Source organism: Zalophus californianus, chromosome 9 (assembly GCF_009762305.2).
Source record: "Zalophus californianus isolate mZalCal1 chromosome 9, mZalCal1.pri.v2, whole genome shotgun sequence".
Classification (NCBI taxonomy): domain Eukaryota; kingdom Metazoa; phylum Chordata; class Mammalia; order Carnivora; family Otariidae; genus Zalophus; species Zalophus californianus.
The window spans coordinates 26,641,872-26,655,132 of record NC_045603.1 but is presented as its reverse complement, the minus strand read 5'-3'; the positions used below and the strand labels follow the sequence as shown (position 1 = coordinate 26,655,132).

General features: G+C 48.1%; 1 long non-coding RNA gene across 1 annotated transcript; it reads left to right on the top strand.

The window, feature by feature from the left end:
- Positions 1 to 10,317: 10,317 nt before the first annotated feature.
- LOC113922852 lies at positions 10,318 to 12,475 on the top strand. The gene is made up of 3 exons (XR_003520085.1): positions 10,318 to 10,370; positions 10,894 to 11,000; positions 11,699 to 12,475. It is a non-coding gene; the product is annotated as an uncharacterized LOC113922852 (long non-coding RNA).
- The last annotated feature ends 786 nt before the right edge of the window (positions 12,476 to 13,261 follow it).

The following is a 13,261-nucleotide window of genomic DNA, read 5'->3' as shown; positions in this document are numbered from 1 at the left end:
TCGATTCTAGACTCCTGTGTCCCGGGCAGTGGTGTTGACATTAAGACGAAACCATGGTGGTTAACAGAGCTAGAATTGTTTAACTGGGGAATAGAGGTGGGAGAGAAGCCGGCATTGACAAAGTCTTGAGAAGGAGAGGTAGTTGCAAAGAGTGATCAGCTGTTTTCTATAACCCCCAAGGATAGCCTGTGATTAGGAGAATAAGAATTTCCTAGTTGGGTACTGTTTTGGAGCTGGTTCCCTAGAAGCAGAGATTGGTATTCTTATGTGAGACATTTCAGGAGAAGAATGTAAGGAAGTTAGGGAGGCAGGTGAGAGTCAGGGAAGAAGACAAAGATGTGGGCTCAGAGCAAGTCTAGCCTCAGCCTGACCCCAGACGGAGCTCTGGAGCCTGAATAACATCAAGGAATATGCCACTTCAAGGCCAGGGGCCCAGGCTCATTATCAGTCTGTCACTGGTGCAGACCACCCCTGAAAAAGAGGAAACTATAATCTTCCAAGTGATTCTGAGTGAGGAGGGCCCTCGCTGGCCAAGGACAATTCTTGAGAAAGGGTGCAGCTGACATTGGATAGCAGCTAACCTTTACAGCTGCTAAGGGATGGATGCACTGGCCCAGTGAAGGGGAGCTGGTGGTGCACCCCAGAGTCTACCGTAGGAACAGAGCACTGAAACAGTAGAGTGGGTCATGGAGGAAGCATCTGACCACCTCTCTAGGGACACTGAAAAATAGAACCAACTTCTTGAGCCTGGGTGGCTCAGTAGGGCAAGCATCTGAATCTTGATTTCAGCTCAGGTCACGATCTCGGGGTTGTGGGATGGAACCCCACGTACGGCTCCCTGCTCAGCAGGGTGTCTGCTTGGATTCTCTCTTTCCCTCTCCCTCTGCCTCTCCCTGCCCTCTCAAATAAATAAATAAATAAATAAATCTTAAAAAAAAAAAAAAAAGAACCACCTCACCTGTCTGGCAGAATCAAAATAAATGGGCTTGCCATGAAGCCATAAGTGGCTGAGACACCTTCACAATAGATGATGGAGTGCTGCAGGTCTGTTTTTCTGCATCCTGGGAATTTAGCGGCAAACCTGACAGAAATGAGAATGTGTGGCACTCAGAGCTCCCTCCGGCGAGTGCCCACAAACAGGAGAGAGAAGAGCCAGAGGGACATTTTCTCCTAATTCCTTCTCTTCTTTCCCCCGTTGTCAGTGCCTGCTGTCTGAAGCAGTTTGGAATGATCATTAAAATGGCAAGCTCTACAGTTAACCCCCCCAGTTGGTTCTGCCCTTGGACTAGTTAGTTAAGCTCGCTAAGCCTCAATTTCTCCAGCTGTGAATAGGAAAATTCTTGTGGCAGAGGCAGATGGCTGGGCGCCCATCCGCGGTCGAGACACCTGGCTGCCCCATCAGTAGGAAACTGCGTTTCCAGTCCCCCTTGAGGCCACATGTGTCTCCTGCTCACCGGTGGAATGTGAGTGGGACCCATCAGAGCGGGGGAGGAGGAGGTGACCCCACCCCCCTCCACCAACTCCTTCCGAAACCAGCAGCTGAAAGGAGAGAATTTTGAAGCCCTTAGAGGAGGGTCAAAGCTCAGGTAAAAAGCTGCCCGCCCAGGACTACTCGGAATAGACTGAAGTGAGGGAGAAATCAGCTTCTTGTTAGGTTAAAGCACGGTGATGGAGATGATCTCTGTAAAGAATTTTAGGCCCCTCAATAATCTCCATCATCTTCTCTCACAAAGTACCCCAAAATGAACATAGAGTCTGTGTAAGGGCAGTGTGCTGATGTTTCTCAATATTTGGCTAAATATGGAAATGGGGCTGAAAGACAAATTCCCTAGTCCCTCTTAAAATCTGATATGCAGAAATTCAGGAGTCACTGTTGCTTAGCAACCTGGCAGATAATCAGCACTTACAATTGTCAGTTATGAGTATTAATGGAGAAGGGATATAATTTTTTATGGAAACAATAATAAGAAATAGTTAATTGAATGCTTATTGTGTACTAGACACTGTACTAAGAACTTGGGTATGTTATTCATTTGATTCTAATCATAAACTGATTAAGGTATGGATATTCTTATCCCCATTTTACAGACAAGAAAACTGAGGTTCAAAAAGTTTAAGTAATTTGCTGAGTTAGTAAGTGGTAAACCTGGACTTGAATCCAGGTCTGTTCAGCCCCAAAGCCTGTGTCCTTTCCTCTCTATGGCATAACTGGTTCCAAAGCTGCCCCTCAAAGCTAAGGGCTCCTGTCACATGGGGTAAATCGCAACAAAGCCATAGCCAGATCCCTGTCCCTTGGTAGATTTTTTTTTTTTTAAATCTCCCTAAAGTCAACAGACCATCCAAAATGGAAAGTTTTTTTTTAAAGCCATAATTTATATAGCTCATCTCACTGTGACATTTTTCAGTCTTGTCTTCATTTCAGCCCCTCCCCACAGATTGGCACATAATGGGGAAAAAAGACCAGAAAACTTGTAGGGGGAGAGCTAGGAGGGGTGAGTGATTTCTGCCCCAAGATTAAAGATGCCGTCCTCAGAGGTTCCCTCTGACTTCCCATGTGAGCTCTTGGTGTCTGTGATTTTCAGGATAACCCTTCAGAGCTGGGGGCTCTGACTGCCAGACATCCCTACACAGGAGGGTGACCCGGACAGGCCCTTGGCCCAGCCGGATAAAAGAGGTGAAGACAATGCTCTGCGTCACTCTGGGCAAGGTAAAGGCCTCTCAGACCATGAGTGCACCTGTCCCGGGGGCCCCCAGCGTGAGGGACCACTGCTAACAGTAAGTGATGCGGGTGGGGGGTCAGGGGCTAAAGCACTGTCTCTTCCTAAAGAATGAGGAGGTGCTGTTCTCTCCAGAGCCGACTGCACTTGCCTTAAGTCCACCAGGCTTCTCTATTCCGAGGACGTTCGTACGTTCATACGTTCATACGTTGTAAGCCTTCCCAGCCTGCTATGCTGCACAACGTTGTGTCAAGAACAGGTGCTCTCAGTGCTACATTCTGATCTTGCTCTTTAATAGCAACTCAAGGTGAGGGAAACAAGGAAGATGTTATTGACACTCACACTTAGCGTTTCACTTCCCAGGTTTCTCCGCAGCCCTGGGGATTTGAGGGTGTTATGGAATCACTTTTCTCCTCCCCTCTGGGTTCAGAACCAGTGGAGAAATAATCCATGAGAATCAAAGATCGCATGAATGGTGTTCTTGCTGAGAAGGCTGGTTTGAAGACTCGGCTGGGCTCCAAGGGCAACAGGACCGGCTTCCCTTCCCGCGGGACTGAAATCGTGAACTGGCCCCAGAGTGCTCAACAGTGTGGCCGTCAGGTGCAGGACTCTGGCAGAGTGGCAGGGAGGACCCTGCGTGGAGCCTGCGGGCAGGCAGGAGGTGCTCAGCAAGATCAGCTTCATGCACTCTCCCCATCTTCCCAAGGAAAACAAGAAAGAAGGGTCTCAGCCCTTTGGGGAGGGGGCCCCCTATCCTGTAGGAATCACGAGGAGTGGAGCACACAAGCTTCCCTCCCAACAGACTGCTGAAGACAAAGAGAAAGAATCTAATTTTGGAGGCTGTGTGGAAGACCCTGAGGAGGAAAGCCCAGTCTGGACCTCCTGCATCAACCACACCATTTCCATCTGTCAGCGGCCCTGGGTCTCCTTTTTTACACCAAGAAGCTGACCAGCTTTGTAACTCTTGGCTGAATAGCTGGGACACATCAGCGTCTACTGATCCAAATTGCCTCTGTCAGAGTCCCCCAGCCTGTGCCAAAGGGCTGTTTTTCCACGTGCCCTCTCCCGAAAGCATCATGCAGCCTGGAGTAGAGGTTGACATTTTGAAGGATGCGTTTCCTGAATTTGCTGCATTTTCCCTTCTTGGGGTAAGAGGCGGGCTGCAGACACAGCTCTGTGGTCACCATAGCTCCAGAATGCATTAGCGGATTAGGCAGGGTGAAAATGACAGCATCCTGGGCTCCACATGCTTTCCTGATTGGCGTGGTGTTTGCCAATCGGCTAGCATTTCACAAACAAAACATTATTTTAATTACTTTTGGCTCTACTGGTGGGTCGTATTTTGCTCTGCCTTTTCTCCTCCTTGGCCCCAAAACCCCATGCCTTGTCACCGTGCCGTCCCCTGTAACAACACACCTGCAGTTATGAGTGCCAGAGGAGGCCAAGGACGGGGCCCTTCTGGTGCCTCTCCCAGGACCTCGGGATCTTAAGAAACTGGTTCCGGCCCAGTGTTGCCCTGGGGTGGGTTTGTTTGGGTGCCTGAAGTGTCAAAGATTTCTAAAACAGGTGTGACTCACAGGTTTAGTTGATTTGATTTTCTACCCACCATAAATGATCTTTTACTTAAAATACTTGTGCATTTCAAACTGTCCAGCTGCCCAGGCAGGGTGGAATGTGCCAGAAGAAGCCACGTAAGTGCAGAGGTTTAACGCAGTGGGTTCTGCCTGGTTGTGCAACGCTGTCTTCCTGACAGGCCAGGCTGCTGCCGGGGAGTCAGGGAGATCTAGATCCCACAGGAGCCAACAAGAATTGTAGGCAAATATCCTCAGGCCGCGATGGTATCTTGACCTTGTCTTGCTTCCAGAAACTCCATAAAACCAGGGGGGTTTTCATCTACGTGATCTCTGCTTCATGGTTTTTTTTTTCTTTTGTCTTCATTTTGACGAAAAAAATATCCTGTGAAGAGTCTCTAAAACACCCCCTTAGCCCACCCAAGTTCAGGCCATTGCCGTCTGTCACCTGGATTGGCCTCTGGTCTTCCATCCTGGCTCTTGACCTCCAGCTCTCTCCCCCACGGCTGCCAGCTCAGTCTCCCAGTGCCCAGTTTTAATCTTGTCTGTCTCTTGGTTGCAACGTGTCGGAGGCTCACCTTCCCGAGTGGAGTACAAGCGCCCCAGTGTTGGTCCGAGGCCCTCCGTGAAGTAGTACTGACTTAGCTTTCTGAGCTGCTCCTGCCCCCCGGCACTTACCCTCTGCGCAGAGGTTCGGCTGTATCTGTTCTCCAAACACACGTCTCTCTCCTCGGCCAGGACAGCCCCGGCTCCTTCTCGCAGAATCCTACCCACCCTTCTAGGCCACCCCTAAATGCTACCTTCTTCCGAAACCTCCCCTGTCGCTCCAGCCAAACACACTTTCTTTGGGAGCTCATGTGGGAACCCCAATTCCCGTCCTGCTCTCTATCCATCTGTGTGCTTGCCTCACCCCCTCCCTCTGAGGGCAGGTCTCCATTTATCTTGTATTCCCCTCAGCACGGAGCACAGTGTCTTACACTTAGGAAGGGCTCGATAAATTAAATTGATTTGGAGTCGGAGTACTTTACTAATCATGTGTACTGATACACTATTTCCCTAAATATTTTCTTTCTTTTTAAAGATTTTATTTATTTAAGAGAGAGAGAGAACTTGTGGAGGGGAGAGGCAGAGGTAGAGGGAGAAGCAGGCTCCCCGCTGAGCAGGGAGCCTAATGACGCAGGACTCGATCCCAGGATCCCGAGATCATGACCTGAGCCGAAGGGAGATGTTTAACTGACTGACCACCCCCCCAGGCGCCCCTTCCCAAATATTTTCTATCCTATGTTCAGAAATTAAAATATCCATTCCAAATGGCATCAAGGGAGAAAACTTCTGCTCTTCAATTTTTAGAACAGTTTCTGTTTTGTTTTTTTTTTTTTATCAGGTTTTAGAAAGCGTAGAGGCATGTGGGGGGCTGGGGGTGGGGAACAGAGCTTAGCAACTGAGTGGGTATTTCAAGAGCTTTGAAGTTAGGTTTGAATCCTTGTTCCATCACTGACCACTTGTGTGACATTGAGGAAGTTCCTCATCTCTCTGAACCTCAGTTTCTCATCTCTAAAGAGACAAAACTACCTATTTTAAAAGCTTATTTGTGAGAATATTAAATCAGAAAGTTTCTATTAAGCCCTAATTCAGTGCCTAGGATATAGGTGGTATAATCATAGCTGTCATAATCATCCTTACCCTAGTAGAAAATCAGCTTCCATAATCATCCTATGCTACCTATATTTTGCTCGAGAATCAATCACTGAATCTTTTAATGAGTATATATTGAGTACCTATATATTTACCCAGCATGCTACTGACTTTGGGGGTGAGTAGAGATGGAGATCCAAAAATCAAATACTACAAGATTCTAATCTGTTTGAATGGACAATAACAGCATAAGAACGTTTACTGAACTGTGCTAAGGAGAGGGGCGCCTGGGTGGCTCAGTCGTTAAGCGTCTGCCTTGGGCTCAGGTCATGGTCCCAGGGTCCTGGGATCGAGTCCTGCATCGGGCTCCCTGCTCAGCGGGGAGCCTGCTTCCCCCTCTCCCACTCCCCCTGCTCGTGTTCCCTCTCTCACTGTCTCTCTCTCTCTCTCTGTCAAATAAATAAAAAATAAAATAAATAAATTTTAAAAAATCTTCAAAAAAAAGGTAAAGGAGATTTGCTGAAACCAAAGTGAGGTGCAATGTAACATGACAACGAGAAGCCCCTATTCTCAGGGCCTTGCTGATGCTGTCCACAGACTGACCCCCTGTTACCCTGTGGCCGCAGGGGCCCCAGCCCTCTGCAGGTGGCTAACCCTTCCCGACCCCCACTCCTGCACTTGGAAGAGCCCCGTGCTTGGCTTAGTGCTCTCCTGTCATCACCTTGAAATTCTTCATACTGTTCTAACAGGCTCTGCTTTTGCATTTTGTGCTGGGCCCCACAAATTATGGAGCCAGTCCTGCTTATAGGAATTTGAGGGGTTATGCTGAGTACATTTTCTGTCTCCAGAGCCTGACACATCATGTGCTCATAAATATTTCTGAAATGAATGAATTCACTTCCACAGTCATCTGGGTGACAAATGCTCATACCTCTGCTTTTACCTATAGTTTTAGACTTGAAACTTATAAAGTTAGGTACATCTATGCCTTAGACTTAGAATTTTGTGAAATAGGACATTTACCATTTTCTACAAAATCTCTATTCAGGGGAAGCAAAGAGAGAAGCCAGCAGCTGGGTGACTTCTCCACCTCAGTTTCTAACACCTCAGTTCTTTCTATACACACGGTTATGACCTAGATCCCCTCACATTCAACACACACACACACACACGCACGCACACACGCACACACACACACATTCATGTGCACACACATACCTCTTCCTGAGCTTGTTTTGGGACCGACTGGACCTCTGAAGTAAACAAATTCATAGCATATATTTAAAAAGCAGTTCCAGGGGCGCCTGGGTGGCTCAGTCAGTTAAGCATCTGTCTTTGGCTCAGGTCATGATCCCAGGGTCCTGGGATCGAGTCCCATGTCGGGCTCCCTGCCCAGCGGGAGTCTGCTTCTCCCTCTCCCTCTGCCCCTCCTCCCTGCTCTCTCACTCTTTCTGTAAGATAAATAAAATCTTTTAAAAAATAAAATAAAAAGCAATTCAAGTATAATTTCTGAAATCTGTTGGAGTAACAGTAGACAAGTCAAAGAAACATTGAAGAACACATTCTGACGTACATTTTTTTGTGGTGGTAAAATATACATAACATAAAATTTACCATTTTAACCATTTTAAAGTTACAGCTTCGTAGCATTAAGTACATTCATGCTGTTATGCTCCCAGCACCACCATCGGTCTCCAGGCCTTCCCATCACCCCCAACTCAACATCCGACAATAAGCTCCCATTTCCCACTGTCCCCCAGCCCCTGGTAACCACTCTCTACTTTCTGTCTCTATGAACTTGACCATTCTGAGCACCTCACATAAGCAGAATTGTGCAATATTTATTCTTTTGTATCTGTCTTGTTTTACCTAGTGTAATGTCTTCAAAGTTTACCCACGCCATAGCCTGTGTGAGAACTTTGTTCTTTTTTTTTTTTTTGTAAAGATTTTATTTATTTATTTGAGAGAGAGAGAATGAGAGATAGAGAGCACGAGAGGGAAGAGGGTCAGAGGGAGAAGCAGACTCCCCGCTGAGCAGGGAGCCCGATGTGGGACTCGATCCCGGGACTCCAGGACCATGACCCGAGCCGAAGGCAGTCGCCCAACCAACTGAGCCACCCAGGCGCCCGAACTTCGTTCTTCTTAAAGGCCGAATAATATTCCTCTAGGAGTACATGCCACGTTTTGTTTATTCATTCCTCTGTCAATGGACATTTCGGTTGTTTCAGATATATATTTTTTTAATTTTGTTTTATGTTATGTTAATCACCATACAGTACATTGTTAGTTTTTGGTGTAGTATTCCATGATTCATTGTTTGCATATAACACCCAGTGCTCCATTCAATACGTGCCCTCTTTAACACCCATCACCAGGCTAACCCATCCCCCTGTACCTCTGGAACAAATAATACATTATATGTTTAAAAAAAAGAGAGAGAGAGAAGATAGTAGGAAGGGAAAAATGAGGGGGGGGGAATCAGATATATTTTTAAAAGAAATATCTATATCTATATCTATATATATTTTAAACTTCCCTGAGAGTTTTTAAATTTTACAACATGCAACATAAAGTCTTGATGATGATGGGGGCCAGTTTCTCTCAGCGCCAGTGAGCTAGCCAGTGCTTCTTGTCCATACAGCCTGGGAGATCTTCTGCGATCACAAAGAGAAAGCTGCCAGAAAGAAAGAAGGAAAGGTAACCTCTCTGGAGGTAAACTTTGGTCAAACCTGGGTTTATCAGCAGTGTTTCAGAAATGTCCATTGAACACCCGCATACCCAGCAGGAACACGAGCCTTACACAAAGGACACAGATGCATTCATCAACAGTTCTACACCCCTAGAGATAATTTCCATATAACCCGTATCAGCCGCAAATCATCACAGCAGGTTTGCCTTGAAGCTGATTCAGGCAAGTGAGATACGGAGACTCTCTCAAGAAGAGCTGAGTTTTCATTCCCGGAGCATGTGGTGTATGTGGGATGCGGTGTGGGTTCCAAGAGTTGATGTAAATACTTGCATTTATGGCCTATCTATTACGGAACATGCCAACCTGTGGCCATATTATATTTACCCAAGTCAGTAAAAGGCCTCGATAAACCAAACAACAATCCATGGAATACCAGTGTCTGGTGGAGTTTGGTGATAGTTCTCCTTCTTTCCTATTTCCACTCACTTATCACATATTTGTAGGGCACCCACTATACGGGCGCCAGGCAGCCTTGTAGTCACTACAAAAGTGAGCAAGGTGGGGGAAGGAGGTTATACGCTTAGAAACAATAAACAAGCAAATAAACAAGATGACTTCGGAGCATGAAAGTCCTACCAGGGACATAATTGAGGAGATGTGACAGGGAGTGGCTAGGGGCCAGGAGTGGGAGAGTCACTGTTGACCAGGCCATCAGGGAAGGCTGCTCTTAGGAGAAGAGCCTGGAGCGGAGATCCATGGCTAACAGGAGCAAGCCATAGAAGGAGCCACAGGGAGGGCCTTCCAGGAAGAGGAAACTGCAAATGGGCAGGTCTACATCTAGCAAGAGCTTGCTGTGTTCAAGGAGTGGAAGCAAGGCAGACAACTGTGGCAGAACACCACGGTGGAGGAAGGAGGACCGTGCAGGCTTGAGGAAGGATTCTGACCAGGTACAGGAAGCTGGAGGTAGATGATGAGCAGGAAAATGACCTGAATTACAAATTACATATTTAAAGGAGTACCCAGAGGGCAGCGGCTGTGTGGGGAAAGCAGCATGTAAGTCTCCCCTTTCTCCCTTCTTTCTTCTGGGAAGATCACGGGCTGCAGAAAGCTCAGCCTCGCCTCTCCTTCACTCAGCAGGACCTCCATCAAAGCCTGAAACCCAATGCTCTCCTGTGGCAGGAGCCCTGCTGGAGGTGGCAGCCCGGGGGGGACATCTGGATGCCTTTACCCGGAGCTGTCCCTGACTTGCTGACAGCTCTTCTGTCCTGAGTATTCTGTTGCTTCACATTTCCCTCGGGGGGAAAAGGAGGAGGAAGTTTTCTGTCTCCAAGAGAGCTCTTGAGGGAAATTACATGAAGCCCTGAGACTAGATGTGCTGAGAGGGAAAATTTTGGCTGGTGGCCCTTTCTAGATGGGGTGCACACCCTGCACCAAGGAGCAAGCAAAGGCAGAGGGTCATTTTCCAGACTCCTGGCCTGCAGTAGGCAACGATACTTTGGGGTGGGGATAGGGTTGGGGTGGGAGGGTGAAGCTGCATCACTTCCATTTTGGGAAATGCCCCTCCCTAATCCATGTCTTCAGTAGATAGTTTGACATTCACGTCCAAAGCTCCAAAGAGAAATCTAATCTGGAAATCGAGATTTAGAACTCAATGGGTGGCACGTGAAGTCATAAAGGGGAATGAAGAATCTTGGGGAATGTCTGTGGAATAAGAAGAGAAGACCAAAACCCTATCTCTAGAGACATCAACATTTCAGGGTGAGCAGAATAAGAAGAAGCAGAGGGCCAGGGGAGAGGCATGACCAAGGAGAGGGAGAGTCCTTCAAGAAAGGGTGTGGCCAACAGTGCCAACCAGAAATCCACGACCAGAAGCCCCGCTGCAAATGTGGCTGGTGCTTCAACCATTGGCTGGTACTCACTGTTACCCAGGCAACAGCATCCAGTTCTTTGAATAGGTCTGGCTTTGTGCGTGGAGGTAAGGGGTGGGGGAGGAGGGAGAAGGAGATGTCAGAGGCGTGGGACACAGATTCGGCAAAGGTTTGTTTCCCAATGAGGATTAACCTCAGCCAAGTTCTGTAGAAATTGGCCAGATGCCAAGATTGGAGGAGAAACTATTCCAAGCAGAGGAGGTAGCAAGGGAACATCCTGGCCACTGCCTGCCATCTAGTATGCCCGCACTGTTGGGTGCATGTGCGGAAGTCGTGAGAGATCCGGCTACAGAAGACAACGGTGTGTCAACAGGACTTTCGGTCTTATTAAAGAGTTTACATTTTCTTTCAAGGCAATAGGGATCCACCAAGACATTTTAAGCAGAGGGCTGATATGATTAAATTTACATCTTGGACTGATCACCCTGGCAACAGAGAGAGGCTGTTGCATTAATGCAAGGTGAGAAATTATGAAAGACTGTGGCAGTGAGGGTGGATTTGTGATATATTGCGGAAGAAGAATTGTCAGCGCATTTCATATTTACTGGCAAAATTAGATGTTGACACCCTAAGTCAGGCTTGATGGCAAAGGCTGCCAGTAACAGAATTTCCAGTTATTAGCTGGGCACACGGCTCCCCAAAATAAGAACTGCATATCCACCTTCCTTGCCACTGTAAGGGCCATGTGACTAAGTTCCGTCCAATAACTTGTAAAGTGCGTGAGTCTTAACCTGGGAGCCTTCTTTGTAAATGACCCACTCCCTACCCTCTGCCTCTCTTATCTTTTCCTCCTTCCTACTGGAAGTGATGACTGGAACTGGGGCAACCATTTTGGACCTTGAGAGGACCATGACCTTAAGAATAGAGGTCAAACATAGCAAAGAAATAAGGGAGAAGGAGTCTCTGGGTCCCTGAGCCCTTCTTGGAGCAGAGCATCCTTATCAACCCAGGAGCACCTACCTCCAGCACCTACCTTTCCTGGTAGAGATAAACTTTTCTTTTTTTTAAATCTTATTTAAGACACTGTTATATTAGACCTCTTTTAACCTTTTAACTAAGAGAGCTCTCTTTTTCAGCTGTTGATAAAATCACAAACTCTGAGGGCCATGATTCTGTACCAGCCCTCAGCTTTTAGCATATTCCCCCTTTTGTCTCTAGGGTCGTTTTGGATCCTTGGCACTGAATGCACAGCCCTATATCTGGTAGGTGCTCAGTAAACACTGAAGAGGAGGAGGAGGGTGCAGTACCCAGAACTGCTTTCTTGTTTTCAGAAGTTGTTAATCATCAGGTCACAGAAGAAATCTGCAATGTGAATTTCATCATGCAAAATAGTTAATGCCTTGCCAAGGCATTCATCCCAGGAGTGTAAATGAGTAGGGAGGAGAGTCCGGGAAGACTGACTCTGGTTACCTCACCTGGGGATATGCAGCCTTGAAAACACTGACTCTTGCGCTCCTGGGGGGCCCTGATTTGCATCCATTTACAGCAGGAAGAGAAGGGAATTCAGCAGCAGGGTGAACTTGGAGGAAAGCTGTGGCCAAGGTTCAGGTGAGGACATTGGCTGACTCCAGGCTGGCCCCTCTCCCAGCAGCCTATGCTTCTTCTTTGTAGCATACATCCCCTTTACAACAAATTCGTGTTTCCTGCACTTCTTTGTTCACTCTGTCTCCTCTACTAGAGCACTAGCTCCACCAAAATCGGGAACCAAGCCTGTCTTCTTCACCCTGACACCTGAAGCACTTCCGTGCTCAAGAAAATCCTGGTTGAGAAATAAACAAACGAATCAACCTTTTCAGGCAAAGAGGAAAGAGATTCACCGACAGAATCAGTCACGCTGTACATGGGAAAACCCCTTTGCAAGTTGTAAGGAAATTATTGTATTGATACATAAGATTATTCACTCTATGGGTGAGCCCTGGTGGGAGTCTGGATCCTGAGTCGGCTTCCTGAGCTCAATTCCTATCCAGCCACGTAACCTTTCTTACCCAGTACTCCAGGAAATGCGAATGATTTTCAATATTCACTTAAAATCAAAATGAACAGTAAATCAGTTGGGGTCAAAGAGAACAGGACAATCAAAGGCTGTGCCCAAAGTCAGACTGAAATGACTGTGAGATTGTCCCCGCGCCCGGGCTTGGGAGCAGGGCCTGGGCTGGGTGGGGAGCAGCGCGCGTTTGCCCGCGGGGAGCGGGTGCGGGGGGAGGGCGCCCTCTGCCGGGGGTGAAGGAAGCGGCGTCCGCACGCGCGGCCCCCGGGTCCGCGGTCCGTCCCGGACCTGGGAGCGAACACCAACTTCTTCCAGGGGGAAAGGTAGAGGGAAGAAAAACCCACTCCAAGTCCCGCCGAGGAGGTGTTCTTCACAGATCTTTTTCGTCCCCCGCCTTTACAGCCCCAAACTTCCCCCGGCTCAAGGGGAAGGACCGCGGTTGCCAGCAGAGACTACTGATCGCCCTGGTCCCAGAAAGCTGGGGTGCACCCCACTTCCCATCCCTGAAGTCCAAAGAGTGAAGAGATTGCTTGAAACGATCAGAAATGGCAGGTCTTGAAGGACCCGCAGGACCCTCTTTTGACCAACGTTCCCTTCCCTTCCCCGAGTTGTGAAGCGCAGGGGCCAGAGACCCTCGGGCTGGATCTCCGCGTGGGAAAGGGGACCGAGTGGGGCCTGAGCGCCTGGAACTGGTCCTGGGGGTCCTGGGGGTCCTGGGGGACCGCCTCCAGGAG